This window comes from Martes martes (genome assembly GCF_963455335.1).
Source record: "Martes martes genome assembly, chromosome: 6".
Classification (NCBI taxonomy): Eukaryota; Metazoa; Chordata; class Mammalia; order Carnivora; family Mustelidae; genus Martes; species Martes martes.
This window is the reverse complement of record NC_137893.1, coordinates 146087501-146113032: the sequence shown is the minus strand read 5'-3', so window position 1 is coordinate 146113032 and position 25532 is coordinate 146087501. Positions and strand designations below refer to the sequence as shown.

The window sequence follows — 25532 nt, the reverse complement described above, 5'->3', positions numbered from 1 at the left end:
GAAGCAGGGGTGGTCATGTGACTCGCGGAGGCGGGGCTGCGCCGGCCGCTTCCCAGCCTGGCTGAAAGGGCTCGCGCAGCCGGCCTTGTGGGCCCGTAAAGCGCTCACTGGGCGGCCTGGCCCCAACTCCCCTCCCGAGCCGCGCAAAGGGAGAGCTCCTGGCTCTCGTCGGCCCCCCAGGTTTGCTTTCCTTTTTTTCCCGAAGGTGGGCCCTGAGGTCCACCGCCGCGAAGCCTGCGGCCGCCGGAAAACCCAAACCCGAGTGTCCCGAGACTAACCGGAAGTGCGGTCCCAGGCGGAGGGGCGGTGCCGGCGGCCGCCGGGGTAAGCGCGGCCCGCGGGGCCTGGGAGGGGCGCGGCCGCGGGGCCCGGAGGAGGGGAAGGGGGAGGGGCGCGGCGGGACCAGAACCAACCCCCCACCGCCCTCCCTGGCCCCCCGGCCTGCGCAAGGGCACAGAAGCCCCTGCCGCTCGCCGCCGAGCGGGGTCCGGGACCCCACCGACGGCGCACCGGGAGGCAGTCAATGAAAAGTTGAAAGAAGAGCAGCTCAGTACGGCTGTTCTCGGAGAGAATGATAGTAGACGTTACCCGGCACTTTTCTAAGCGATCCGTATCTCTCATAATGGGGAAAAACCCAAGGACATTGAATGAAGTCCCCCCATCTTTAAGACAGAGATTAGTTATGTCGTACTCAAATCTGTATACAGAAGATTGTTAATCACTTCATAACTATGGTTTAGAAAACTGCATTATATATAACATTGTACTATATGCGCTTATCAACTCCGTCTTGGGGTGTATAGTGGTAGAAGAATGGGTCCTTGACCTTAGAAGTTGCGATAATGCAAACAAAAAACAATCAGCAGAAAGGAAAGTGTAAACAAGTAAAACAGGACTCAGGGCTTTCTTAAGAAGTTCAAGTTAGTCATTATCCAGGATTCTTGATGTTTTGTCTAGTGCTGGTTGGGAAGGAAGTGATGGCTCCCGGTAGCTGCTACTTCTTGCAGGAGAAACAGAACGTAAGCAAATGTGGAAAGAGGGAAGATGTGCTTGAAGGATGCCAACCAGACTGGGGAGTAAATGGGACCAATATTTAGACGTCCAGCTCCAGAAAAAATAAAAATTTCAGAAAAAAATTATAAATTTCGACATTATTGATTTTTCCTCTAGGAAAGGGAAGAAATGAGTGTTATGAATACTCATGGACTTGAGACCTTTTGAAGCCAAAAGGAAGACAGTCTTGAATCTTCATTGTTATGGTAAGTGGCATATCAGGCTGTATGTTTCTATATAAATGTGGATTTGGAGCAGGTTGCGGGGGAGGGAGTACTGGGGGAGGACAAGAAGGATTGGGGGAAGATAAAATGAAAAAGGGATTGATACTTTCTTACTTATTGAGATAGCAGAGTGATAAAACTGGATCCTATTCTACCAATGTGAGTGTATTTTCTACTCCTTTCCAACATACGTAGTCACAATAGGCTTGTAATAATTGCTTCTTGATTGATTTGCATCCAGAAAAAGGCAGTATGCCCACTGCTTAGGCTCCGTAGTTAGAAAATTGAAATTTAAATTGTGGCTGTGCTACTTACTAGCTGTGAGTTCTTGGGTAATTATTTAATTGCCGTAAGCATCAGATTTTCTGTTAGAGCAAATATTGGTATTTATACTATCTTACATAGTTCTTGGGAAGACTAAAGGAGGTAATCCATGCAGTCAATGAAAGGTAAATGAGGTAATGCCTCACCTCGCGCCTGCCACAGTAAGCGTTAGCTATTTTTTAGATTAATGCTTTATTGACTTTCCTTGTTCCATACACCCTATAACTGTAGGAATAAACCTGAGCTTTGAAGTTCTATACTCAGCTTCTCTGCTTGTGCCTGCTTATTCTGCATACTCTGACCCTAGCCATGAAAGAGAGAACCAGTCTCTTCCTAAAATGAGGTAGGAGAAACCTGTTAGAGGAGGGTCCTCTGGTGGACCAGCCAGGGCTACTCGCCTAATTGTTGCATTGCTATGGGAGGCTCTAAGGAGTATGGTGGTCCTTTATTTTGCTGTGGTATTTATTCCTATTCTCCATTCATTCAACAAACATATTCTAGAGTCTAGGGATATTGCAGTGAACAAAAGAATAAGTCCTAACAATGGAAGTTATATTCTAGTAGGAGAGAGAAACAAATTAACAGATATAAAATATATACCACAATGTTGGAGGGTGAGAAGTGCTATGAAGAGAAATGCAACAGGGTAAGAGGACACAGCTGTTTTACATAAAGTAGTCAGGATGTGCCTCCTTTTGAGGAATAAATTTCTTTATTTATTTATTTATTTATTTGACAGACAGAGATCACAAGCAGACAGAGGGAGAGGAAGGGAAGCAGGCTCCCCGCAGAGCAGAGAGCCTGATGCAGAGATGCAGATGCAGAGAGCCTGATGCGGGGCTTGATCCCAGGACCCTGGGATCATGACCTGAGCGGAAGGCAGAGGCTTAGCCCACTGAGCCACCCAGGCGCCCCGAGGAATTAATTTTAAGGCAGAAACTTGGATCGAATAAAGAAGCCAGCTACTTGGGGGAAGAACATTCCAGGCAGAAGGATCAAGTGCAAAAGTTCTGAGGTGGCTCGTGAGGCTAAAGATAGGTGGAGGTGCCACATTATATGGAACAGCGAGAACTGGGTTTTATTCTGAGTCTGATAGGAAACAGTTACAGTATCTTGAACTAGGGAAGTGTCACAGTCTACTTTAAGTTTTGACAACCAGACTCTTCTCTTTTCTAGGTGCTGACATCTAAAAGACTTAGGATAAGAAAATCATTTCCTAAATTGTTTAATTTTTTTTCTTCTTGGTGCCCCACAGTTTTTTGGCTCCTGAGAGCAAATATGATACCCTGGGCTGATGCCTTTAGGGAGTACTGTGATTTCATTTACCAAGCTCTGACCAATCTCAGAATCCTAATTTCCGTGCTGCTTTCCTTTTGACCTGAGCGGTAACACACATTTTAAAAGACAAAGCTTCCATAAACCCACCAGCTTATACTCGCTATTTGTCCATATGCCTGCATATTTTCACCTAAGTGTGATTCTGACTTTTTCCTTTTCCTCCTAATGTTTCTTCATAAATGTTTTTCTAGTTTTTGCATAATCTCCATATTCACCATCAACTGGCTGAGTAATTTTATTGTTTATGATTTAGTTGATTATTTTTTATGGGTTTTGAACAAGGCTTTACCGAAGAGGTAGGTGCAGAGGAGGGACTCAGTAAACAGGGCTTTTGTGTGTGTGAAGAAGGAATTCAGAAAATAATAGAACCTATCATTTATTGAGTGTTGAGACACAGGCACTGAGTTGAGTCCTTTGGTGGCGACATCTAAGTTCTTGTGGCAGCTCCGTGAGGCATGTAATAGTATCTTACCTATTTTTTCAAAGGGGAAACTGAAGCTGAAGGAAGTTAAGTAATTTACCCAAGTTCTTACAGCTACCGAGGAGCATAGTGGGAATTTGAACCATAATCTGATTCTAGAATTTGAGCATTTAGTTTTAACTAGTATAATATATCGACTCTCAGCTACCACGCTCTTTAAAAAACAAACTAAAATAGCTTTTATTTTTGAAATAATTTCAGACTTAGGAAGAAGTTGCAAAATAGTACAAGGGATATTCATATACCCTTTGCCCATGGTTCTAAATGTTAACGTTTTACTCTATTCGCTTTATGATTCTGTGTATCTTTGTATACACATACTTATGCGTATACACGTTTTTCTCTGAACCTTTTGAGAGCAGGTTATAGACATAATGATTCCTCTCAGACTATGAGAGAACTAAGCCCTAAAGTCTTATGACATGCTAAGCCCTAAAGTCTTAAGAGAATTAAGCCCTAAAGTCCTAAAGTGTGTAATGAATTAACTTCTCTCCTATGCAGGTACAGTGCTCCTAGCTACATACCATTCTTGGAAGAATTGAAAAAATAGTAACTTAAATCATTTTCTATTAGGGCTTCATTCTTCCTAGAACACCAGTTAAGAATGCCTGTCTTAAAATACACAACAGTTTATATCCTAAAAACAAGGCTGTTCTCTTATTACAGCTATCAGAGTCAGGAAATTAACACTCATATAATACTATTATCTTATTCAGATTGAGCCAGTTCTTTCACGAGTGTCCTTTTCAGAAAGGAAAAGGAAAAAACCGGTTTTTGTTGGCCAACATCAATCCATATTCCCCATTTCATTTAAATGTCTTGTTTTCTTCTTCTTGGAATATATATCCTCAGACTTTGTCTTTCATAACCTTGACTTTTTTTTTTTTTTTTTTTTTAAGATTTATTTATTTGAGGGGCACCTGAGTGGCTCAGTGGGTTAAGCCTCTGCCTTTGGCTCAGGTCATGATCTCAGGGTCCTGGGATCGAGCCCCACATCGGGCTTTCTGCTTGGCGGGGCGCCTGCTTCCCCCTCTCTCTCTGCCTGCCTCTCTGCTTGTGATCTTTCTCTCTCTGTCAAATAAATAAATAAAAATCTTTTAAAAAATTATTTATTTGGAAGAGAGAGAGGGCACAAGTAGGGGAGAGGTAGAGGGAAAGAAAAGCAGACTTCCCACTGAGCAGGGAGCCTGATGTGGAACTCGATCTCAGGACCATGGGACCACGGCCTGAGCCGAAGGCAGACACTTAATAGACTGAGCCACCCAGGCGCCCCATTGACTTTTTTTTTTTTTACCCCTTTAAGAGGTTAGGCCATGTATTTAGTAGAATTCCCTCAATTTGGGTTTGCCTGATATTTCCTCATAATTAGGTTCAGGTTATACATTTTTGGCAAGATGGCACAGAGGTGATGTACTGTCCTATTCTTTACATTCTGTTAGGCAAATTAACATCATGTTACTGGTAATGGTAACTTTGATCACTTGGTTAAGGTGATGACTTCCAGGTTGTTGTTGGTTTTTTTTAAAGTTTTTATTTATTTATTTATTTATTTGACAGAGAGATAGAGAGCACATGCAGGCAGAGTGGCAGGCAAAGGGAGAAAGAGAAGCAGGCTCCCCACCAAGCAAGGAGCCTGTTGCGGGACTCGATCCCAGGACCCTGGGATCATGACCTGAGCCGAAGGCAGCCGCTTATCCGACTGAGCCACCCAGGCGTCCCGACTCCCAGGTTTCTGTACTGTGAAGTTACTCTTCTTGTCTCTAATTATTAAATATTTAGTAGGGAGATATTTTCAGACTCTGTAAATATCCTGATCTCATGAACTTCTCACCCACTAGATTTTTACCTGAAACAAATACTCTTCTTTTGATTGGACATGGTGATTTTTTAAAATTCCATCATTTCTTCTACATTTTATGGTTGACTTTTTTAATAGAAGAAAAACTCCCTTCTCCATCTTTATTCACTTTTTTTTTTTTTGATCTGTATAGATTCATGGATTCTTATTGTGTTACCAACTTATTACAGTTACTCTTTATCTTGATGTTCTGTTTGTTCCAGATTTGTAATGTAGCAGCCCCTTCGACCTGGCTTCTGGGTCCTTTTGGCACGTTGTCACTCCTTTTTGAGTACTTCCTTATCCTCTGGCACAACAAAATGTTCTGGGATCATATTGTACTTTCTAAACCCTGGAATCAGCCATTTCTCCTAGGAGCCCTGATAGCTTTCAGTGGAGAATAGTGTTTAGAGACTAAGACCTGAGTGTGTGGTATGCTCGTTACTACTAGGATTTCATTCTTCTTATGACCTTTCAGCAGACCTTACTAGAAAAATAAAAACACACTTTGACACATACATGCATTTCTGTTTTTTCTATATATACTGTAAAACCTTGGCCTCATACTGATACTTCTGATTCCAGTTAAACACTACAGAGTTCATCCTTGCCATTCCCTTTTCTATGTTTATGACTCCCTTCTCTGACAGTGAGGAATCTGTGTGCCATTTTACCCATAGTATATGTACTTACTTGTGTAGTCCTAGGGTATACATTAAGTAGTTTATCTTTACCACCACTGGGGAAAAAAAAAAACCCTTCTAATGAGAATTCAGTGATTGTTCATAGTTCTTTTTATCTTTAGCTTGAGTTTTTATAGTCCTAATACTGTAATTAAGTACTATTTGAGTTTGTTGGTTTTTTCCCCTTCTGGGTGTTATTCATTTGAAACAGACTTGTTTTTGTTTGTATTGCTTTTTAACATTTCTCTCTAGTATCTTGTCTATTTACTTATTGAATATGTGAAATGGAACAGTTCTAAAAGCAAAAATATGTGTGTTACAAAAATGTATAGTCCTAGAGGGGTGACTCCCTCCCTCCACCTATGTACATCAGTTCTATTTTCCTGTCCTTTTATTCCCATTTCACCTACTTTGTGATGATAATGACATTCATTAGTTTCTTTTACCTTTTTAGAGAGAGCACTCAGGGGGAGGGGCATAAGAGAGAAAGAGAGAGAGAGAGAACCCCAAGCAGACTCCACACTCAGCATGAAGCCTGATACTGGCCTCGGTCTCATGACCCTGAGATCATGACCTGAGCTGAAACATGCCACACAGGCTCCCACAGAAACATGTGTAGTTTTTTATTTCTACTTCATTCTTACACAAATACTTTTTTATACCATTGTTTTAAAAAATTTACAATACATCCTGAAAATCACTCCACGTCAATTCATAAAAGTTTTCTTCATTCTTTAACCGCTTCATAGTTCTCCATTATATGCGCATATACCAAGTCTGTCCAACCACTTTCTTACATATGGGCATGCATTTAAGTTTTAGGTATTTTTAAAGTATAACATTGCTACAGTGAATAACTTTATGCTTTAAATTTTTATACTGTTAGAGGTGTATCTTCACAGTAAATTTCTAGCAGTGGGATTCTGAGCCAGATGTAAATGCATATCTAGTTTTATTAGATGTCAGATTCCCCTCCGGAGAGTTGTACTAATTGGCTTTTCCTCTAACAACATATGAGAGTGTCTGTTTCCCCACGGTTTTGACAACAAAATGTGTTGTCATACTTTTCAACGTATGCCGACTTGATAGGTGAGAAACAGTATTTCACATGCCCTTTTCAGTTATTTCATTTTTTAAAATAGACTGTTATTTAGAGTATTTTTAGGTTCACAGCAAAATTGAGTAGAGAGTACATAGTGTTGCTGTATGTCCTCTGCCACCCCCCACCCACCCACCCCAGCCTCCCCAGCCATCAACATCTCAGCCCAGAGTGCTATGTTTATTACAGTTGGTGAATCTACATTGAGATATCATTGCCACCCGAAGGCCATGATTTACTTTAGTGTTCATTCTTTGTTTTTTACATTCTGTGGGTTTTGACAAATGTATAATGATGTATATCACCATTTATAGTGTCATACAGGGCGGTCTCACTGCTCTGAATATCCTCTGTACTTCATTATTCATCCTTCTTCCCCCAGCCCCTGACAACCACTGATCTTTTTCACTGATTCCATAGTTTCCTCTTCTAGAATGTCATGTACTTGGAATTGGACAGTTTGTGGCCTTTTCAGACGGGTTTCTTTCACTTACCAATATGCTATGAAGTTTCTCCATGTCTTTCCATGGCTAGGTAGCACATGTCCATTTTAGCAGCATTGAGCAAGATCGTACTGCCTGGATGTAGCACAGGTTGTTTATCCTTTCATTGACTGAAGGCCATGTTAGTTGCTTTCAAGTCTTGGCAGTTATAGAGCTGTTATAAACATTCTTGTGCAGGTTTTTGTGTGGACATATATATATATTTTTAAAAGATTTTATTTGTTTATTTGACAGAGAGAGAGGGAATGCAAGCAGGGGGAGTGGGAGAGGGAGAAGCAGGCTTCCCGTGGAGCAGGGAGCCCAATGTGGGGCTCGATCCCAGAACCCTGGGATCGTGACCTGAGCTGAAAGCAGACGCTAAAGGACTGAGCTACCCAGGCACCCCTGGACATGCATTTTCAGCTCCTTTGGGTAAGTACAAGGAGCACAGTTGCTAGATTATATGGTAAGAGTAAGTTTAATTTTGTGAGAAACCACCAAACTGCTTTCCAAGGTGGCTGTACCATTTTGCATTCCCACCAGCTATGAATAAGCATTCCCATTGCTTCATATCCTTATTAGAATTTAGTATTGTCAGTGTATTGGATTTTGGTCAGTATTTTTTTTGGGGGAAAAGTTTTCAATTAGCAATAATCGCGCCTCGGATAAACCTCATTGGCTACGATACTGCCACTGCGCAAAGCTTAGTCAATATTTTTTTTTTAAGATTTTATGTATTTATTTGAGAGAGAGCTTGCACACAAACTGGGGGGGAAGGGCAGAGGGAGAGGAAGAAGCAGACTCCCTGCTAAGGAGGGAGCCTAACTCGGGGCTTGATCCTAGGACCCCAGAAGTTTTTAACTTTAATAAAATCCAGATTGTTACTTCTTTTATAGATCATGCCTGCCTTTGGCTTTATATCTAAGAAGTCATCATTGTCTTTATTTTCCCCCCATGTTATCTTGTAGGAGTTTTATAGTTTTGTGTTTTATACTTAAATCTGTGGTCCATATTGAGTTAATTTTTGTGAAAGATATAAAGTCTTTGTTTATTTTATATTTTTGCATGTGGATATCCAGTTGTTCCAGAACCATTTGTTGAAAAGACTCTTTCTGCATTGTATTGCCTTTGCTCCTTTGTCAAAAGATCGGTTGGCTCTATTTATGTGAGTCTATTTGTGGACTCTGTTCTACTTATTTGTTTATTCTTTTACTACCACACTGGGTTACTGTAGCATTGTAGTAAGTCTTAAAGTTGAGTAATGTTGGTCCTCCCAGTTTTGTTCTCTTTCAATATTGTGCTGGCTATTCTGGGTCCTTTGCTCTCCATATAAACTTTAGAGTCAGTGTGTTAATATCAGTAAAATATCCTATGGGAGTTTTGATTGGAATTGAGTTTGGTCAATAGATCCAAGGTAGGAAGAATAGTCATCTTACAATATAGAGTCTGCCTATCCATGGACATAGACTGTTCATTTTTTTAGTTCTTTTTTATTTCTTTCATCAGAGTTCTTTGTTTTTTTCATGTAGATCTTGTTAGATTTATATGTGAGTATTTCACTTTCATTTTGCAGAAGTGCTAATGGTATTGTGTTCTTAGCTTGAAATTCCAATCCTTTTTTGCTGGTACAGAAGAAAATGATTGCCGTTTATATATTAACCTTGTATCCTACATGCTTGCTGTAACTGGTTTATTAGTTCCCTTTTTTTTGATTGATAATTTTGTATTTTCTACACTGACAATCATGTGATCTGTAAGCAAAGATGGTTCTTTATTTTTTCCTCCATTCTTTGTAATTTTCATTTCCTTCTCTTGTCTTAGTGGTGTTATCTAAGACTTCCAGTATGACGTCGAAAAGGAGTGGTAGAAAGGGATATCCTTACCTTGTTCCTCGTATTAGCTAGGAAGCTTTTAGTTACTCACCATAAAGTATAATATTTGCTGTAGTTTTCTTGTATTCTTTATCAAGTTGATGAAGTTCTTCTCTTCCTAGTTACTTCATGTACTTTTAATTTGAATTTCTCTAAATATGAGTGAGATTGAACATCTTTTTATATGCTTAAGGAACATTTTTTAATCTTTGTGTATTGTCTTTTGCCTATTTTTCTCAGGTTTTTGGTGTTTTCTCTCCATTTTTAAGAGATCTTGATTTTAGTATATGGTATAGGGTTTAGATCAAATTGTATCAATTTTCATGTGACTATCCTGATGTTCTAACATCATTTATTAAAAAGTTCATTTTTTTCCTGGGTGATTTGAGACATCACTCTTACTGTAGACTAAATTTCTGTACATGTTTGTGTCTGTTTCTGGTTTTTCTATTCTATTCCACTTATCTTTTTATGTATACATATACCAGGACCTCATTTTTTTTTTTTTAAGATTTTATTTATTTATTTGACAGAGAGAGAGATCACAAGTAGGCAGAGAGTCAGGCAGAGAGTGGGGGGAGAAGCAGGCTCCCCACTGAGCAGAGAGCCTGATGCAGGGCTCGGTCCCAGGACCCTGAGATCATGACCTGAGCCGAAGGCAACGGCTTAATCCACTGAGCCACCCAGGTGCCCCTACACATTTTTGTAATATTAGAGGTTTTATAGCATATTTTAATGTCATAGAGGGTTATTAGTCACCCCTAAAGCTCTCTTTTCATTGTTTCCTTTCTTTTCTTGCATGTTGTTTTTTCCAAGTGAATTTGAGTAATAACTGTAGCTCGGGAATTGTTGATTTTTCACTAAAGGATCAGAAAGTACATACTTTAGGCTTTGGGGGCCTTATGATCTCTGTTCAACTATTTAACTCTGCCATGTGAGAGAGAAGCCATGAGCCATACATTCATGAATAAGAGTTACCTTGTTTCAGTAAAACTTTATAAATAAACAGGCTACAGGCCAGAATTGACCTGTGAGCTATAATTGGTCCACCTTTGGTCTAGTTCCATCAAGAAGCTTATTATTTTTGTTGCAGTTGTATTAATCCATAAGTCTTTTTAGGAGGAACTAACATCTTCATTATATTGAATCATTCTCTCCAAGAGCAAAAGATACCTTTCCATGTGTTCAGATCTACTTTTGGGTCTTTCAGTCGTGTCTGGAAGTCTTCCTCTTCTTCTTTTTACATAATCATGTACATAATTTACACAATTATTGATTGATTTATCTTTAAGTATTTCATATTTTTTTGTTGTACAGGAGTGTTCTCTATCTATACTCTAGTTGGTTGTTATTTGTGTACAGAAAAGGGCTATTCATTTCTGTATGTGAGTTTTGTATCCCACTGCCTTACTGAATTCCTTTGAGTCAGTTTTAATGATTCTCTAGGGTTTTCTAATTATACCCTCCTATATCCAAAGAGATATAATTTTCTTTCTTTTCTATTCCTACAGCGCTAATTGATTTTTATTTTCTAATTGCATTGCTTAATACTTCAGTTCAGAGTTTAATAACAGAAGAGATAGGGGTCATTCTTGACTTGTTCCTGATCTTATCAGAGATGACTAGTTTTTCTCACTTAGGTACTGGCTCTTAGACTGAAGGATATATTTTATCATTTGAAAGGAAGAATTCATTAATTCCTACTTTCTTGAGTATTTTCCTCAGGAATGGATGTTGATTTCTATTGTGAGGTCCTTCGGCATCTATAATCACGATTTTTCTCCACATAGATCTGTTAATATGTGATCTTATATTAATGGATTGTCTAATATTGAACAGATCTTGCATTCTGTGAATAACACCTACTTTGTCGTGGTACGTCACTTTATTAATGTGCTTTTAGATTTTTATTAGTATTTTTCACACTAATACTGGGCTATAAACATTTTTATACTCTTCATCAGGTTTAGTTGTCAACGTTAAACTATTTCACAAAAGACTAGAAGTTTTTCTTCATTTTTAGTGCTCTGGAAAACATTTTCGAAGCATTGGGTTTATTTGGTCTTTGTACGTTGATTAGGATACCCTTATAAAATGATCTAGATCCAGTGCTTTTTGTGGGCTGATTCCTTAACAACTTTCTGTTTATTCTGTGCATATTAGTGTCTTAAAACTTTCTGTCTCGGATAGGGGTGATTTTGGTAAAAAACACAGTCTGCCTCATAGGTTATCACATTTATTTGTGTAGATATCTGCAAAGTGATGTGTTATCTGTATGTGGGGCTTTTTGTATGTCTTACTTATTTATCCTTTTCTTTTTTTTGTAAATTTGTACATTGTCTTTCTCACTAAGTTAGCTAGTAGTGTATCACTTCTTTAAGTTTTTTCAAATAAGTAGAATTTTGGTTTATAATTAGGTTGTTTTCTCTTTAGTTCACTGATTTCCATTTTTACTTTCATTTTCTCCCTTAATTTCTTTTGATGTACCTTTTTCTTAGCTCCTTGATCTGAGAATCTAGTTCATTTAATTCTTTTTATTGATATAAAATTATTTAAGACTATGAATAGCCTTGATCACTGCTTTAAGTTTATTCCATAGATTATAATCAGTAATAGTTTTAATTATCAATATTTAGAAATTTTGTTTCATTTCCCCATTTGCTGAAGAGTTGTTTTATTTTCCCCATTTAGGTGGAGCTTTTTTAATTTGGTGTTCTAATGAATTTTTAGTTTCATGTCACTTTATGGAATTTACTGATGCTGTTTCTATGACATAATATATGACAATTCTGTGACTGATTCATGTGTGCTTGAGAAGAAAGTTTACTTTCTATTACTAGGGTGTAAGTTTCAGTAGCTATCATAAGATTTAGTAGTTAGATTCTCTAGGTTTTCTGCATCATTACTTATTTTTCTTCTACTTTATATGTCTTTCTACTGATAGTGGTATGTTGTTTTATTATGTATGTTTTTGTATTTCTTATTACCTATTGTAGCTTTTGCTTTGTAAGGGTGAGTGCTGTGTGGTTTGGTTCAAAATCATAACTGTTATAAGCTATATTATGATAATGGCTTTCAGCATTAAAAAGTGTCCTTTATCATGTTTAATGTTTTTCAGGCTGAATTCTTCTCTTCCTGATATCTTGAATATAAGACCTTCTTTTAGTTCTATTTGCCTGTATTCCTTTTTCCTTCCCTTTAGTTTGGGTCTCTCTGAATCTTTAAGTGTCTCTTGTATTTAGCATATAGTCGGGTCCTGCTTTGTGAGCCTAAGTGAGAAAAATTTGAATAGGTGAGCCAAACCCATTCCCATATGATTGATACGATTGATACGTTTTATCTCAATAGATCATGTTATTTTATTTGTCCTGTTTATTCAGCTACTTGTGTTTTCATTGCTCTTTCATTAAAAACTTTTTTAGAATGTTTGATTTTTGTTACCATGACTACTTTTGAGCATAGATCTTTTGTAATGCCTTAGTCCCGTTTTCTTATTCAGCCTTTAGTTATGTGGTGTTCAGTTTTTAGTGGTATCCCTTAGCCCCTGCTGCCATTAATGGCTGATGCAGTTATTTCAGTTTGTTCTCTCTCCTCCTCCCAGTGTTTAGTTGGATTGTGTCTGTTTTATTAGAACATAACATGTTTAATAAGACTGCTAATTCAGTGACACCTTGGTAAAGATTTGTGGATTTTTTGTCTTCTTTTTTTTTTAACTAGATGGCATGTTTTTGAAGATAGTGGGGACATGGATTGTGCCTTTTTTATTTTCCTTTTTTCTTAAAAAAAAAAAAAATCTTTCCCTTCATCTTAAAGGACCTTCCATTTCTCTCTCTCCTCCTTTTCTCCTTCACTGTGCAGTCCAAAGCGTTCCTCTTCCTTCCTTTTTACTGTCTTTCCTGAGGAATCGCCACTCCAGGACTGCCTGTAAGTCTGCTGTGTGAGTTAAGGCCCTTCCTGATGTCCTGCTCTGCTCAGAACTTTAAACACGTTTTGGGGCTCAGAGTGGGTTTTCTCTTTCTGGCAGGAAACTCTAGGTTGGTTTGGTGCGCCCCGAGCCCTCCTCTGTACCCCCGTTTTCAGGTGCTCTTGCTCTCAGTAGTAGCCCGCAGAGCCGGCGCCGAGAGCCGCCCGCTGGGGTCTGTGCTGTGATGTGTGTCTCTTGCGCTCACCGCTGTTAAAGGCTGTGCGCGGAGCCCGGCCCGCTGCAGCCGTCATTACCCACTTCCGAACTGTTCTCTTACCGTGTCCCCGGTCCCTCTTCCAGAGGTAGTTTGTTCTTCCATCTTTGAGTCCGTTTTCTCTGCACTGAAGTCAGGTTTTAATCATTGCCATGGAAGCTCACAGCTTTTCTGAAAAATCCCGGTTGAATGAAGCTTTAGTGTCCCTGACTTCCTGGTTCCAGGCCGCGGGGCGGTCCGTCGAGGGCGGTCCAGGCCGGAGCGGCCGGGGCTAGCACGGGGGGAGCCCCACGCCGCCGCTCGCGTTGGGCTTCCGGTTTTGGTCTTCCCGGACCTGCGCGCTGAACACTCGTCAGCGTCCCGGAGTCGCTAGGTTCTGTGCAGGTGTCCCAGGTGCCCTGGGAGGGAGCGCGAGAACGGCCGTGTCTGCTCCGCCTGACCCTGGCCCCGGAGCCGTGCGCCGTGGCGGCTTTGCCCTGCGGCCGCGCGGGAGAGCCTCCGCCACGGGTCCCCGCGCGCTGCCTGGGGCTGAGCAGCTCCTCTCGCTTCGGATCCTCAGTAGCAGAAAGGGTCGTGAGGGAACGGAAGCCTCGGCGGCCTGGAAGAGGCAGGTTCAAGCTGCTGCGGGAACGGACGCGCGGACAAGTCTGAGTGCGCGGACTTCGTTCACGCCCCTAGTTGCCTGCCTGCCAGAGTGTTTATGCGGGAATAGATAGAGGTCCCCGTGGGCCGTCGCGGATGGTGAATAACCGGAAACGCGATCCCTGCGCGCCCTGCAGCCGAGGGCGGGCGCCGACGGTCGAGCCGCGGGTCCGAGTGCGCAGGTGTGTTCTGTGGCCCCGACGGCCCGCAGGTGAGAGCGGCCCCGGGCTCCGCGCGGAGACGGACGCCCCGGCCGGTGCGGGCTCCCCTGAGAGTTAGGGCTGTGGCGCTGCCTTCCCTGTTGCTACGGTCCCCGGGAAGCTATAGGTGGTGCGGATGGCGTTCAGGTTCGTTGTTGGCCCTTTTCTGGAAAGTTTTATGGGAAGGTGTAAGACTATGATGAACCTCCTCAGAATCGAATTTAAGGTATTATATAAGAAAACCCAACTGCTCTTTTAAGGGAACTAGTTTACCCATTTTCACGTTCTTCGGGGGAAACGACCCGGGGCTAAATCCGCTCTTGTGAAACTATTTATCCTTCTCTTATCCTTGTGTCTTACAGAACTCGCTTCCTTGAGAAACCAAATTCTCAGGACCAGGACGTCAAGGCGGCTTTAACGTCCAGTTAGCTTCTGGGTAAGCTGCAGTTCCTCTGGCCTTCGGAGCTGCGCCCTCCGTCTCCTCGACTGTGCTCGTCCCAGGGGCTCCCGTGCCTTTGGCATCCGGCCCTTTTCCTGTACCCTAGGGACACAAGTGGAATGACAGGGACTTACTCGTGCAGTCAGCAGGTGGTTATTAAGCACCAACTGTGTGCCTGGCGCTGTGTACTAAAGAAAGAGCAGCGCGCAAAACAGATACGCATCCTTGCCGCGTTTCAGGCAATAAACAAACGAATTATTCCGTGTGTCAGAAGGTGGTAAATGCTGTGGAGGAAACTGAGCAGGAGAGCGGGCTAGGGACTGCTGGGGCCTGGGGGCAGGTCAGTTCTAAATCCGGCCGTCTGGAGAGGCGTCCTTGAGAAGTGACCTTGGAAGAAATGTTTGAGGAAATTAAGAGATAACTGTGCACATCCCTGGAGGAAGAAAGCTGGGGACCCAAGAAAGGCCGGGCAGAGGCCCTAAGGAGAGTGTGTGGACGAGGACAGCCAGCAGGCCACTGTGGGTCTGTCCTCGCAGCGTGCGGGGGGAACAGTGAAAGAGCGAATGAGAGCCGCAGTGGTGAGGGTGGCAGAGCAGCCCGCATGTATTGGGCCGTCGTGAGGACCTGGTGGCGGGGGGAGGAGGGGAAGGGAAGCCACCGAAGGGAGCAGAGGAGAGCCTATTCTCTTATTTTAACTGGAGTTCACTGGCAGCAGGGTGGAGGGTTTGAGTGTAAGGGGGTGGTGACTGGAGGATGGCAGTGGTGCTGGGGCTGCCGTGGTGTAACGCCACAGACTGAGCGCTCTAAACAGCCAATTTATTTCCTCACGGTCCTGGAGGCTGCGAGTTCAAGATCAGAGTGCCAGGTTTGATTTCTTCTGAGATCTCTCCTTGGCTTGCAGATGGCCACCTTCTGTCCTCATGTGGTCTTCCCCCTGCATGCCATCCCTGATACCTCTGTGCCCTGATCTCATAACGACACCAGTCGCATTGGATTGGATTAGACAACTTTACCCTTTAAAGGTCCTGTCTCCAAAAATAAAAATAAAGGTCCTGTCTTCAGAGGTCCCTGGCTGGCTCAGTCAGTAGAACATGTGACTCTGGATCTCAGGGTTGTGAGTTCGAGCCCCACGTTGGGTGTAGAGATTATTTAAGAAATATTTTTAAAAAAATAAATAATCGTCCTGTTTCCAAATACAGTAACATCCCTAGGGGATTAACCATGGGGCGGGGGTTAAGGCTTCAGCATACAGATCGGGGGAGCACCCCCTCGGCCCTTAACTGGCGGGAACAAGTTACGAAGGTTTTATCATCATCCAAGTGAGAATGAGCGTGATCCGGACCAGGGTTGTAACCGGAGACACTGAGAGGTGGTTGCATTCTGGTTTTGAGAATGGAGCCCATGAATTTGCTGATGGCGCAATTGTGGCAAGTGAGAGAGATTACAGGGTGACTCCACAGTTGGGCCTGAGGACAGGAGAGGATGGATTTGCCTGGAACTGAGATCAGGCAGAGGAGTGGCGGAGTGGGTCTGGATTTCAGCTGCAGGCAGCTGCTTTGCTCACCTCCTGTTTGACTGGAAGTAAGGCAAGAGCAGACACAGGGCACTGAGTTCGAAGCGCTGCTGGGTTCTTCGTGACACTATAGGCTTTGGGGGCTGATTGTGACAGCCGCAGAATGTACTCTGGTGCTCAGTACGTCGTCTGTTGTTTTAACAGTTGTCAGTTTTGTTTTTTTGTTAGTAGTTTTTGGATAACTCTTTGTCCAGAGACCCATGATTCCTCAGTAACCAAGGGTGTGTGTTCTGTGGGTGCCCGCTGTTGCAGGCAACCCCTGAGAACTAGAGACGTGAGTCAGCAAGGCGAACTCGGAGACCCAGCATCTTGATAAATACATAGAACAGTGTTCACTCTCTGGTATCATGAGGACAGAAATGCGCTCATGTTTTAAGAGGCTTCACTGGGGAGCAGGGGTTTGCTGGCAGCTCAGGTGTGTACTTATTTCCTAGGGTATCCATGATCAAATGAACAGAGAGAAATGATCTTGGAGGGCAAGGAATTCTTGTATGATACTACAAGAGTCACCTGGAACTCATAATTTGGACCCAAAACTGTAATTTCTGTAATAGTTTTACCGATCATGGTGGCGTGATTGAATATTTGAAATCTAGGGTGTAGAGTTACTGTATTTAACATAAACGTGAGTCATTTTTGTTTCACTCACCTGCTTCCTCTTCTCAGAGCTGTGGACTTGACTCCTCTTCCAGTGGTACATCCCATTTTCTCTCATTTTTGTCCCTCTTTAGTGGTTTTAACATTATATTTCTTGTAGATGGTCTATGCCTTGACTCAAACTACTCTGACCCCATCCAGTTTTCTCTCATTCCCTAAAACTAAACGTGAGAACATGTTTGAGTTGACATTTGGAGCCTTGGGATTTCTTTTGATACTTACAAATAACTTCTTTTTTATTAGAACAACTGTCTCTGTGCCTTACACATGGAGAGTTTACAAATCACTGAATGGAAATTGGAAAACCAGTCAGCAAATTGGTGAAAAAACAGAAAGTCATCCATCTTCTGGATCCTTTTGCGTCATTGTTTCCTCTGAATTCAGGTGGCCGTTGCTTATGCTGCTTGTATAGCTGCTTTGTTTTGAGTTCTGGTCCATCACACTTACAAGGGTCATGTCCAGTTCGTTCTCATAGTGTTTCCTCGCACATGAATACACAGAGGCCTAGAGACCTAGAGGCCTACACTCACAGTTGGAGAACAGTGGACTCTGTCCCTAGAAGAATGTACACATACCAAATTGCATTTGCAGGCAATTTCACAGTTTTCCTAGGTTATTTAAGAGTCCATAGATGCCAAATAAGGACTTCTGTTCTAGCATTGAGCACCTACTCTGTGCCAGGTACTGGGGAAACAGCAAATGAACAAAAATCCCGGCCCTGTAGGGGCTGACATGCTATGGAGAAAAATAAAACAGGAAAGGACAGGAGTGTTGTAGGTTGGGTCAGCTGGGATGCAGGGGTATTACAGTGTCAAGTAGGATGGCCAGACAAAGATTTGAGGAAGGTGAGGGAGGGAACCTTGGAAATCTAGAGGGGACAGTGCTTTAGCCAGGAGAGGCAGCAAGTACGAGGATCCTGAAGTGGAGGTGAGCCGGCTGGTGTGAGCAGCAGCAGGGAGGCCGGAGCGAGTGGCGTGTGCTCAGCAGACAAGCAGGGAGGGGAGTCCGAGCGGAAAGCAGGAGGCAGGTGGTTTAGGGGCTTGGGGCTTTCCAAGAGGAGCAGTTTTGGCAGAGTGGTGAGGACGACTGTGAGGTTGGAGGATGTTCTAGAAACCTTAGAAGGCAAGAGTTGGAGACAATGAACAGATTTATTTCTTTTGAGGAATTTTGCTGTAAAAGGAACAGAGAAGTGGGGCGACAGCTCGATGGTGAGGCAGGCAAGAGAGGTTTTCACGTTGGTTGTGCTCTTGCTCTGGGAGAGTGGGAACAGCCAGTTTGCTGGTTAGTGTGATCCGGAAGAAAAGCGCGGGTGCGGGACCGGGAGGGTGGAATTGCTGGGTGATGTCCTCCTGGAGAAAGGGATGGAACCCAGGACACCGACGGACTGCGCAGAGGCAGTCTGTCATCCAGAACGACCGAAGGAAAGGCAGAGTGCCTGACCACACGCGCAAGGAGCTGGTTGAGGTGGTGGGAGCGCGAGAAGTGGTGTTTCATGATGTGTTTTGAGCGCGTGTTGTGTTTCGTTGGTTTTGGTTTGCTTAAATTTCCGCAGTAACACAGGAAGCAGTGTCATCAGCTTGTACTCCTTAGATGCCGAGAAGGGCTTTGAATGTGTGAGGAGAGGGTCAGACATGGAAATGATCATTGAAAAGAGTAAGCGTGAAGGACACAGAAAACGGTGTTTTTCCTCCTTTCGTTTCTGATGTTTCTTCTTTGGTGTATTGTGAGCGGTTGATAAATGGAAGGACCACTTCACGCCCCGCGTGCTGCGCTCTCGAGTCAGCCCAGTGTACGGCATCAGCCCGCTTTTCTGTATTTCTGTTGACGCCTTTAGTTCATCTACCAGAGTAGCTTCGTGGAAAATAGGTCCTCAGTTGGAAGATCTCCGTATCTCTCTCCTCTCTCTCTCCTTCTTGATCTCCGACTCTTTTGAAGATGACCTGCATCTCTTACCCGGGAGGAGAGGAGCACTGGCAGCCTGAGCAGAGAGGGCTGTTTCCAGTTAAGTTAGAAAGATCGTCCTCTGTAGAAGGCCTTATATCTTTAAGATGCTCAACCCCAGGGGCTTTAATACTTGTGTAAGCCTCCGACAGGAGAGAAATTCTCCCACATCTCTTCACTGTATAAAGAAAAGCCTGGTCTAAAAGTGGTTTGAAGCCCGGCTTTCAGCTGTAGTCGTCAGAATTTTTCTTTTTGAGGAGGGTTTGTGCTCACGTGATCAGAACTTTATCAAAATAATAGCGCGATAATAATAATAATAATCATTACCCCGTGTACTTACCGCGAGATGCAGGGCGATGAACTTACTGTTCAGATCAACAATGTGAAATAATTTCATTTTTACGGAGGAGCAAACTAGGTGGGGAAGAGTTGTTGAATAACTTGCCCAACATCACAGCTAGGATGACGGAGCCACAAAAGCCCTTCTCTCTCCCCGTGGGAATTCTAATACCATTACTGTTTTCCTTCCAAACCTTCTGATGGAGAAGCCTGCCTAGATTTCCAGGGTCCCTTGGGGGCGGTTTTCCTCTTGAGCAAGCCTACTAAGCATGAGGCCTGCCTTGATTACTCGGTTGAAGCCAGGGAAGGAGGAAGAGCCCTGGTTTTGAGACCACCCGGTCGCAGTCATAAAAGAAATAACCCTTCCTGGTCTTTTTCCCATGTGTTGCTAACTAGTTTTTTATTAGAAAACAGGGAAACTAACTGGTTTCAACCCCTGTAAAAACCGATGCACGTATGGAGTCTGATGGAGAATTTCTGTCTTCCCTGCAGTAATTTTAACTTTGAGCATTACAGGAGTCTAAATCATACTTTTTTGTCTCACAGGGTTGGAAATACCAAGTAAGGAATCAGCGTATATGATGCTGGAAACATTTAGAGACGAGCTGCTCCTGACTGAAAGGCCTACGACAGATGTCTCTCTCCAGTCCTTACCAAGAAAACAACTATGAAGAACATGATGGGTCAAGAAGACCAGTGGAAAACTCCCTAGGAGAGAGCCATAGAAAATGTTCACTTCGGAAGAGAGATATAATCAGAGAACTCAGAAGAGGAAAATCTATCATGGATGCCCTCAGAAGGGTAGAAAGATTTTTATTCATGTGCATGAGATTACTCAAATAGATGATCAGATATACCAGTGCCTTGCATGTGAGCAAAACTTCTGTGAGAACGTAGCTCTTATTATGTGTGAGAGATCCCACACTGGGGAGAAACCTTATAGATGTGATATGTGTGAGAAAACCTTCGTCCAAAGCTCAGATCTTACTTCACACCAGAGGATCCACAATTACGAGAAACCTTATAAATGTAGCAAATGTGAGAAGAGCTTTTGGCACCACCTGGCCCTTTCGGGACACCAGAGAACACATGCAGGTAAAAAATTCTATACATGCGATATTTGTGGCAAGAATTTTGGTCAGAGCTCTGATCTGCTTGTCCACCAGCGAAGCCATACAGGCGAGAAACCGTATCTGTGTAGTGAGTGTGATAAATGCTTCAGTCGAAGCACAAACCTCATAAGGCACCGAAGAACTCACACAGGGGAGAAACCGTTTAAGTGTCTGGAGTGTGAAAAAGCTTTTAGTGGGAAATCAGATCTTATTAGCCACCAGAGAACTCATACTGGCGAAAGGCCCTACAAATGTAATAAGTGTGAGAAAAGTTACCGACACCGTTCAGCCTTCATTGTTCATAAAAGAGTTCATACTGGGGAGAAGCCCTATAAATGTGGTGCCTGTGAGAAATGCTTTGGGCAGAAATCTGACCTTATCGTACACCAGAGAGTCCATACAGGTGAGAAGCCGTATAAATGCTTGGAATGTATGAGAAGTTTTACCCGGAGTGCCAACCTCATCAGGCATCAGGCAACTCATACTCACACTTTTAAATGCCTTGAATATGAGAAAAGTTTCAGCTGTAGCTCAGACCTCATTGTGCATCAAAGAATTCACATGGAAGAGAAACCACATCAGTGGTCTGCGTGCGAGAGCGGCTTCCTCCTGGGCATGGACTTTGTTGCCCAACAGAAAATGAGAACGCAGACCGAGGAGCTGCATTACAAATACAGTGTGTGTGATAAAAGCTTCCACCAGAGCTCAGCCCTTCTTCAACACCAGACAATCCATCTCGGTGAAAAACCGTATCTCTGTAATATGGGCGAGAAAGGTCTTGAGCTCAGTCCTCCCCATGCGTCAGAAGCCTCACAGATGTCTTGAACAGACAAGAAGTTAGAACACCCTAAGAAATGTACTTACAACATGTCAGAGGACCCAGTAAAGAGCTCTAGGCAAATCTCAGACTTTCCTCAGAGCTTGGACTTCGGTGGGGACCAGAGAGTACAGCCGTGGGAAGTTGAGAAATGGTTTGCCCAGAGAGTGACCCTCACAGAACACTTAGTATTGTCACTTCAGTGAGAAACCTTAACAGATGCCCTGAAGCTTGGGAAAAACCTTGAGTCCAAGCTTGTATCTGATCACCCACCAGGCGATTCCTACAGGTAAGAAACCTTACAAATGCAGTGAGTGTGGGAGAGCTTTCTAGCAGTGCTCAAGCCCTCCTCATCCCGAGAGAATTCACACCAGAGGACTTCTTAAATGCCCTCAGTGTCAGCAGAGCTTCGGACGGTATGCACGTCACACTGGACATCAGAAAGCCCACAATGGGGAGAAACCCCAGCAAGTGTGTAAAAAGCTTCTTACTATGACTTTCTTACTCTTCAGAGAAGCCATACTGGTGAAAACGTGTATATTTGTCTTGAATGTGGCAAAAACATGAGTTGGAGAGCCGCCTTGGGTTTGCACCAAAGAAACCCAATCTGAGGAAAGACCTTACAAGGTCTCTGAGTGAGAAAAACTTCTGTCGATGATCAGCTCTCGTGGTACACTGGGGAACTCACATTAGTGAAAAAACCCCTTGAGTCTGAAAAAAGCCTTGCTAGAAACTTCTCCCTCGTTGGGTCCCAAAGAACGTGCTCTGCGGAGAATTCTGCGCCAGTGAGAGCTCGAACTGTGGACTGTGTACATATAATAGGTAACAGTTGACCCATATGGTAGAGGTGACTTTCAGTGGAGGCGGTATGTAAACCGTTGTTCAGATACCCAGAAACTTGTTCTGGGAGGAGCTAGGGCAGGTCACGGTAGGCCTGATGGGTAACTCAGGTAAAGATGCTTTTCTTTTATCTGAACCACTTAATGATTGCTTTACTTTTCACTTTTTAAAATTTGGAAATCCAATAAAGAAAAGGACTGTAACTTTGTGATAGAAGGTGTGGCATGTGTTCCTATTGGGGGAAAAGGATTATATTGCTTTGGCCTTTGTCGATTTTTAATTCTTGGCTAGAATGGGGACTAGTGTGTTGACAGTAGCCTGAGAACCTTTTGCTGGTAGTGAAAAGAACCGAACAGCTAGGGAGTAGTTCCCCTAGATCAGAACTCTCCCCAAAAGTTCCCCCTTTGGAGGGCCAACCTCATAAAGAGAATACTCAGCGTTTTACTTAGTGTGAGTTAAGGCATTGCCCTCAAAAATTTCCTTTCCCTCAAACATCTTTGAGAGGATCACTGGCATTTGAAATTTCAGCTTTAGAGATTGATTTCTTTTAAACTCAGAAATGCAGATTTCAGTTTAACAGTCATGTCCTGATGTCACAGGCATCCCGTATTTTTATGACTTTAATTCGTCCCTTTTACTGATAAAATGCTCTTCAGCTCCTTGCAGAATGATTAAGGGAAACCAAAAGAACGGTTTAAGCCTGAGGAGGCACAGAGTAAAACACATAAGGATGCATCATTCATGAAGGAGCTAAAACTTCGTGATTTTGAGTATCCCAGACTCCAAAGCTGGCGTTCTTTTCACTCCATTATCCTGCTGTTTTTAGCGAATCAAGCCCCATAATGATATGCCTTTCATTTATTTCAGTTCTTCCAAGGAAAGAAAATACTTTTTATTCCCAGGGAAAGGATTGCAGTCACCACAACATAAGGTATCTGTGTGGCTTGGAACATAGGATTCTGAATGCTAGAATGGAAAAGGAGTGGGCAGGTTCATCAGACATTTAAGGATAAGCACTTATCTCCGATTTAACAGGATAATTAATGATTATCTGTAACATTCTCTAGAAATACTATAATTAATCCAGTGATTATAGATGGACAATTCTGAGGGGTTTTTTCTTCCCTCAGATTAAAAGACATTTAATATAAATGCTTAAGATTCCTACAGTATTTGGGACAATAGACTGGTGAGTAAATATTCTGTTGCTAGTCTGGGTTCTCTGGTTTATTTGAACAAATCTCTGTACTCGAGAGTGTGCTGGCATCAGACTTACAGAGGTGGGCAGCTACTGCCTGTGTACGGCTCAGCTTTGATCCTCTAAGCTTTGATCCTAACGACTGGTTGATGAGCTTGATAATCTTAGGGTGAGTGGATATAGCTTATAGTGATAATAAGGAATCTGGTTCTAGGGTGGGGTTTTCTTGGTCTTTTTTTTTTTTTTTCTTTTTAGAAAACAAATGCTGGAAGTTTATTTGATCTGTTGTGTTTTAGTAATTTTCATAAAATAGCTCTTATGCCATGAAAAGTTGCCCAGTGTGCTAAAACACGCAAGATGTATTTGTTTCTCTTTGGTGCAGGTCATGCCTATCACTAGTATATGTTTGGTGGTTGTAATACTTAAAATAGTATTGGGTATATGGCATGGTGGTGACGAAAGTTAGTCCTTATGGCTACTTGTTAGTCATTAGAACTTGGAGAAGGGGGCAGAGTTTGTATTGTTGGTAGGGCAATGACTTGCCCCTTCTTTCAACTAATCTTACTGGTAATTGTCTCTAGTCTTTAAGTAAATTAAGGATGGACCATCCCTCCAATGGAGAACCGTCGGGGTATGAGACAGGTCTGAGTGTGAGGGCTTTAACCGTGGGAAAAAGGTGTTGGTGTTATTCATAGAGCATAACCTGAGGTTGGAGAGGACCACTTGGGAGCCTGTAGCCAAAACTAGAAGGTAACTTCTGGGATGGATGGAGGTTCTCTTGAGACAGTGCCGACCTAAATCTACCTCAGGTAAGTAGTTAGAGTAACTTTTTCAAGATTTCAGACCAAACGAGACACTTGTATTCAGTCAATGTATTCCTATGCTTTAATGTTTTTGTTTTTCCTTAATTCTTAAATAAACATTTATTCTGAAAAACTCCCATTTTTGTCTCCACTGTCTTGAGAACAAGCATTTCTCCTGCACTTGCATGAGAATGAAGCAGATAGCCGGGAGCCCTTTCACAGCGCATACATGGTTATGGTGTACACTCTGCCTTCCACTTTTTCAGTCATACCTCGGTGAAACACAGTGGATGTTCATGTGACCCTTAGGCCTGGTAGAGGTGATCGCCGTTAGAACGTCTTTAGAATTCCAGGAGTTTTTGATGCCAGGGCGGAGAAGTAAATGGAAATCTGGAAGGAATACTGGCTCTGCTCTGCTGTGGATATTGGATCCTTTTGGAGCCCCCGCACTGCATCACCTGAAACAGCACAGGAGAGAGTGATAGCCTGAACTGCTGATATTTGGGGCTAAAAGTCAGTAACAAAAACATCTGTTGTTTGTGTGAGTAACCTTCATCTTCAAAATCAGGAAAAATTTCGAATTCACAGTTCTCTCTAGAAGCCACAAATGGCTGTGGTTCTGCAACTTCCCACCTTATCTGCTGGAGTCCCCGCATGGGAGGTAAGGTCAGAATGGTGGCTCCAAATTTCCTCCCATTATCAAGTTTACTTCCACTCCATTTGCTCTACCAACCAGAATAGTTCTCTCCCGGTTTTTGGGTTTTTTTTTTTTTTGGTTTTTTTTTGTTTTTCAGATTTTATTTATTTGACAGAGCAAGCAGGGGGAGTAGCAAAGAGAGAGGGAGAAGCAGGAGAGCCGGATGTGGGGGTCCATACCAGGACCCCAGGATCATGACCTGAGCGGAAGGCAGACAGCTTTAACCAACTGAGCCACCCAGGCACCCTGAGGTCGCTGGGTTTTAAGTGGCTTTGAGAGGAATGTATCAGAAGAGGAGGGATGAAAGGGGGGAACGGAAAATGGCACAACTTGGTTTTGTTTTCCTTCTGCCCTTCCTGTAGACTGGTGTGTCTGGAACAAGGCCTGCAGCCTTCATGCTCCTCCCCCCGCTGACGGCCAGGCTCCATCCCCACGTTGACGTGGGCTGTAGGGAGAGACATCCCCGGGGAAAATAGTCCCAGCCCTTACACATATTGAAAGAGAAGTGGTGTCTCCGAGGAAGTAGAAAAGCCAAGGGGCATCCCAGCCCACACACATTCCGCGGCTGTTTCCTGAAAGAGTTCTCTACCTCACTCCTTGAGCAAAACCAGAAAAGCCTGTGATGAAATTGAAGCTTGCTTGTTTCCTCCCCCACACACGAGCTGTGTCATCACTTTACCCAAGCAGAGATCTGGCCTTCGGAA

At 43.0% G+C, this 25532-nt stretch overlaps 1 long non-coding RNA gene across 1 annotated transcript; it reads left to right on the top strand.

Moving 5' to 3' along the window:
• Positions 1-24268, top strand: LOC308344642. Its single transcript, XR_013967001.1, has 4 exons — positions 1-324; positions 1171-1259; positions 14775-14848; positions 19908-24268. It is a non-coding gene; the product is annotated as an uncharacterized lncRNA (long non-coding RNA).
• The last annotated feature ends 1264 nt before the right edge of the window (positions 24269-25532 follow it).